Consider the following 6,477-nt stretch of genomic DNA (forward strand, 5'->3'; position numbering starts at 1 on the left):
ATGTTCACCTCCTCATCCAGAGAGGTGACCCAAAGGTTAGCCCAAGAGCGGTGCTGTGGGTGGGGGCAGCTCCCTCTTGCTCTGATCTCTTTTTTTCTTTTCTTTTTTTAGTTTAAAAGGAGACAGACTGTGGTTTGGCTTCTTCCAACTATTAGCCACTCCCTAGTCCTAACAGCTGTTTCAGCGCCCCCGCCCCATCTCTGGAAGGGAAACCTGAAACTTTAAATTCAAACTCAGATTTGTTATAACCACTCGATTAGGAATGCCTGGAACTGAAATGAAAGATTAATACCAAAATCTCCCCCTCCCCCTTCTTATTCCCTCCTGCTCCCTTTCCAAAAGGGGAAGCTTGACACCGATATTCCAAAAAAGAACGGGAGAGTAACAGCTGACTGTAAACGAACCATAGGCAGGAAATTCTCTTTCCTAACATATGACAGAATAGCAGAAGGTCGCCAAGATCGAATCTTCTTCCTGGGCAGGGAGCCACCAGGCCATAAACTCTATGTTGTTTTGAAGGCCAGCCCTTAAAGCACAGTGTATTAAGCTTGGAAGAGAAATTAAAGTTGACTTAATTCAACTTGTTCAATTCATGAATTCCCCAAGAACATTCCTGATGAATAGGCTCGACCCTTTTTAGGGGTAAGAGCTTACTACTTCCCAAGTTAGTCCCTTCTGATTTTTAAGAAAATACTTTATTTTGGGGGACGCCTGGGTGGCTCAGTTGGTTACACGTCTGCTTTCAGCTCAGGTCATGATCCCAGAGTCTCCCTGCTTGGCGGGGGAGTCTGCTTCTCCCTCTGCCCCTCTCACTCTCTCTCTCTCTCTCTCTGTCAAATAAAAAAAAAAATCTTTTAAAAAGAAGATTTTATTTTTTTATTTGAAGGAGAGAGCAAGAGAGAGCATGAGCGGGGGGGAGGGGCAGCGGGCGAGGTAGACTCCCCACTGAGCAGGGACTATGTCGGAGTGTATTGCAGCACCCTGGGATCAAGACCTGAGCTGAAGGCAGATGCTTAGCTAAGTGAGCCCACCCAGGTACCTGTCCCTTCTACTGTTTAAAGAAGTTTTTCTTTACATTCAGTCAAATTCTGTACATTCCTCTTCCCTCCCCACACTCCATGAAGTGGTCCTCAAACTGTTCTTGTCACTTTCTCAGGAGGATTTTTAGTTTGTCAGCACGATTCTCAAAGTGACATTTAGAACAGGAAATGATGTTCCCCATGTGGTCTGACCAGCATAAATCCAGGGGAATTATGGCCACACCTGCTTCAGAAGGTATGTCGATTCAAATACATTTGCTGCCATATCTCACTCAAAATGAGCTTGTCGTCAGTTAAAATTCCTAAGTATTTTTCACTTGAATTGTTGCAGAGTCATTTTTAGTTATACGGGGAATTTTGGAAAAATGATTATGGAACTACTTTATTGTTGTTAAGATTTATCAGCTTCAACTAACTGTCACATCCTGTTGATACTCTTATTGAATCCAAATTCAATCATCCAACATATCTCTCTTCTTCAGCTTTGTTTTACCTCTAGGCTTGACAATCACCTGATCCAAATATAGGTTTGTTTGTTTTTTTTAATGGGAGGGAAAAAACCAAAGAAGAGTCCTTCAACATGATCCTAGAGACCTCACTCTAGCGTGACAATGAGCTCCTAATTAGACTTTTTGGTACGGTTGTTCAATCACAAATAAATACTAAAGGTATCTCTCTCTATTTTCCATACTTATAGCATGACACATCCTGAATACTTAACACAAAGGACACATGGGAGAAAAATTACATCGATAATGGTCCAGAGAAAAGAGGTAGGATCGATGGTTTACATTTACATGGAAATAGATTTTCAGCAATATATTTCAAACAATTCCAAAGTGGAAGGAATTATCTTTTGTTATGTTCAAGAAGTTGTTCTCTAAAAAATTACTGGGATGGTGCAGGGGGATAAAAATCTTCTATAGGTTAGACATTTGGAATAAATTACTGATAAAGTTCCAAGAACCTTTGAGATTCTATGGTTTTATTGAAAGTCCCATCCAAATACAGAGAGTAACTGAGATATTTTCAGTCTGATAAATCTGTCAACCACCACCCCCACATACATCACCACTACCACTGTGGGAACTGGTTTAATTTTACATAATCTTTCTTACATCCATTTGTGCTATTAGGAAATAATCACAATGTTCTTTTCTAAATGTTTACCAGTCCCATTTCAGTCACTTTGAGGATTTTACATGAGATTTTTAGGAACAGTGTGCTTGCCTCTAGTCTGCATGTGAAATTCTCTCTTCTATTGAAAATAGGAGCATTTGGTCTTTTCAGTTTTCTGACATTTCCTTTGATTTTTTGGCAGTGGCTTTCTGTCACTTGGCAAGTACCTTAAGTTTCCTGAAGTAACTTCTGCTTTGTTCTAAGAGTTTTTAATTCATTTTAATTGTTTAAGTTATGCCTTCTTCCTTTCTGCCATTTTGGCTTCAATGCTTTTTTTACTGTTTTGTGTTTAACCTTTCCCAATCTGAAGATCATCTTCCCCTTACAGATGATGATGAAACCATCCATTCTAGTCTACAAACAGCAGCCAGAGGATTTTTTGTATTTTGTATTTTATAAGATCATGTACCTTCCTTGCTTAAAGCCCTTCAATGGCATTTCATTGCACTAAATAAAATCTAGACTCCTCACCTGCCCTGAGGCCTGGCTAGATCTTCACACTTGTGTCTACCATTCCCTGTCTTGTTCACAATGTTCCATTACACAAAGTTATTAAGCTTTTTCCGATCACAGAGCCTTTTTGCCAGATGTCCCCTCTTCCCAGAATGTTCTTTATCCTCTGGCTGGTTTCTTATCATTAGGGTCTTGCCTCAGATGACTTCTCCTTAGAGTGGCACTCCTGGTCATGCTCCTGTTCAGTTTCCCCACCTGAAGCTACTCTCTATGTCATTATCCTGCTTCTTGTTCTTTATATCTTCTCTTACTATCCAAAATTATTTTATTTGAAATTTAATGCACTTGCTTATTTTCTGGTTTCTCCTATCAGGATATAAGCTTCATGAAAGCATCCGTGTTTGCTCTGCTTACTGCTGTACTCCTATGCTCAGGTTGGTACCAGGCAGATTATTAGATCCTCTATGAATCCTGGATGAATGAATAAATGGATGAATGAACAAGTGAGAATAGTGTGGAAAGGGTGAGGAACCCAGGCCATAATCAATAGAGGGAACAGAAAAAAAAATTAATCAGAGAGGGGAGCCTGGGTGGCTCAGTCATTAAGTGTCTGCTTTCAGCTCAGGTCATGATCCCAGAGTCCTGGGATCAAGCCTTGCATCAGGCTCCCTCCTCAGCGGGGAGCCTGCTTCTCCCTCTCCCACTCCCCCTGCTTGTATTCCCTCTCTCGCTATCAAATAAATAAATAAAATCTTAAAAAAAATAATCAGAGAAATGGGAGGACACGGCTCCTCACAGAATACTCCAGCCAATTGTGCTCAGAGATTGCAAAAGAGGAGAGAAGTGTATGGGGCCTGAGGTATTTAAAGATTTTGAAGTAGAGCAGAAAGAATGACTCTGACAAGGAAAGAGGAATGGCATCTGAGATATGCATGGAAATGTTAATCCATTTCACTACAATTATGGGGAGAAATTAGAAACAGCCATAGAGGCAGTGACACTGAGTAAAGAGAGAGAGAGACCTTAGGATACACGTATGGATCTTAGTGAACGAGGCAAAATTGTCTCCTGAAGAGTAGGGGGTGGAGAGGAACAGGGAGCTACAGGTGGGAGAGATGCTGTGGGCCCCTTCTTGATGCACTTCAAGATCAACACATACCCAAACTAAGAGTCAAGATGTAGAAATCAGAGCCCAATGTAAACAAGTCAAGTGACCTGCTTTTGCTATCCTAAATGGATTTTGAAAAATAGTGCATAACCCATGAGACAAGGAGAGTAAAAAAAAAAGTTTATTTTAAATTGTGGCTGAGGAGCACATGTGGGACTGGGAGATATCAGGCTCCCCCAAATTGCTCCGTCATCAGACTGCCAGCTGTGTGGTTACTGTTACCAGCCAAGGGAAGTTTGGGATTAGGACAGGAAATGGTGATATTATGACCAAAGTATGCAATCCCTTCCTGGACCTGCACATGACAGAGAACCTGGCAGGTTTGTTGAGTTGAATTGAATTTCGTCTGAATGATCAGGGAAGCTAGAACACTCCTAACATCCAGGAGAGACCCACAAGCCCTCATAACATACCCTGTGTGCAAGAGAAGTTGATGTCACCGATCTTCACCAATCTTCAGGAAACCTATGGTACACGTCCATGAGAAAGCTGTCAATAGGTAGTTATAATCATCCAGACATTTGAATGGGGAAAAAGAAAATATAATTGGTGATAAGGTACTTCAAGCTTCTCAGAAGAAATGTTATATTTCAAGTATTGCTGTTCATCTGGCATAATTTCTTATGCATTTCTGGCTTGTGTTCTTAGGCTAGACCAAAGGAAAAAGACTTTTGGAGAAATAAGTGTCATTATTGCCTTTGCTGCTAAACTAATACTCTGGTTATTCTGAAGTTTGGTGCAGAACCAGCACCTAAGCCCTGATTACTTGATGTTCATCAGAAATAATATTGAAGAAGGAGAAAAAGAAACCACAAAATGACCCCCAGGTTGGGGACAGGAGGTCTGTCTCAGGCCTCTTTAGGCTCGCAGATAGTACTGACATTTTCACTTGACCACTCTGAACCAATTTTCTCTCTCTGTCTGCCTCTCAGAGTTACTGGAAGCACAAATGAACTAATGTGTGGATGTGTTTTGAATTTTGTAAAGTCTTATAAAACCAACGTGTTAGGCTCCTGTTTAGATTATTTCTTTAGTCCTTACAGAGTTGTACCCCAGCTGTTGACTTCAGCATGATGAGAGATAATCAACTTTTCATGATTTGTCAACACCTTTGTTATCCTTTTCATCACCAACATCATTGTCTTTATCATGATCATAATATTTGAGATGCTTTGGCCCCAGAACAATTCTATGCACTTTGTATGGATTAACTCATTTAATCCTCACAAAGATTTTTTTTATAAAGATTTTTATTTATTTATTTATTTGACAGACAGATCACAAGTAGGCAGAGAGAGAGAGGAGGAAGCAGGCTCCCTGCTGAGCAGAGAGCCCGATGCGGGACTCCATCCCAGGACCTTGAGATCATAACCAGAGCTGAAGGCAGAGGCTTTAACCCACTGAGCCATCCAGGCGCCCCTAATCCTCACAAAGATTTTAAGTAGACACTATTCTCTCTCTCTCTCTCTCTCTTTTGTTTTTGAGGAAATAACTACAAGAAAAGTTAAGTGACTTGCTCATTCAACTTGTATATGGCAGAACTATGACTCAAACCCAAGGCTCTTTGTCTTCAAAGTCTTAAAGACTTAATTTCTTCCTATAAGGTCTTCACCATCAAAAGACACTTTGATGTGCAAATCAATCAGAAAGTTAATGACTCCTTATGTGAAGTCCTAAGATGAATGTTTCTGTGTGTGTGTGTGTGTGTGCCTATGTGCGTGTGTGTGTTTATATGTAAGAAAAAGTAGGTATGACCCCTTTACTCACAAAGCTTCAAGTATTATAGAAAAGTATGGAATCTAAGTAAGTAAATAAGAAAAAAACCAATATAATTTGTGTTTTCTTTCCTTCCTTTCCTTCCTTCCCCTCCCCCTCTTATCTTCTTTTCTCTTTTTTTCTTCCAGAGTGGAGTGGTCTTGTAATCACATCACTTAGAGAGCTCCCATGGATTAATATGAATGAAAAACTCCTCATTGTTGGTCTGTTTTCTGTGTGGGGGGAGTCTTTTTCTCTTTGCAAAGGGAACAACTGCTTGACCTCATCTTACAGTTTTATTTTTATGAACACAACATGTTTCATTGAATTCTCATGATATGCCTGTGGCATATGAGAGACTAGCCATCTATTTTAAAGATGGAGAAAATTGATATCTGGAGTTATTAAATTACTTATATACTGTTAAACTTCACTTATTCATTCACTTATAAAACTTCTACTGAGCGCTTACTCTATGTTAGGTATCACATTAGTCTGTGGCTTTAAAACAATAACTGAAATTGTGTGGTTATTGCATATAGGTAGCCTGGAAGATGGGCTCACCTATTATAACTTGAGCCTGGGGAGCAGAGAGAGAGCTGGGAAAGTTTCGAAAGAGGTTTAATATTTGAGTAGATGAGTAAAATTTCCCAAAGAAAGGAAATGGGAGCTTGGGGGATAAAGAGTGTCCTGAGAAGCTCACCTTATAGATGCAAGTAACACACTCCTGATTCTTAATTTGGGTATGTATCACTGAATAACCCCACCATTTTTAAGTAAGGCCATGATTGGGAGTGGCTGAATGCAGCAATGAAAAAGAATTATTTCTTTGGGACAGGTTTATTCTGGATACTCTGCTTGGTACTTCTGTACCTTGGGCAA

This window comes from Lontra canadensis, unplaced genomic scaffold (genome assembly GCF_010015895.1).
Source record: "Lontra canadensis isolate GAN:19392208 unplaced genomic scaffold, GSC_riverotter_1.0 scaffold36, whole genome shotgun sequence".
In the NCBI taxonomy this organism is placed as follows: Eukaryota; Metazoa; Chordata; class Mammalia; order Carnivora; family Mustelidae; genus Lontra; species Lontra canadensis.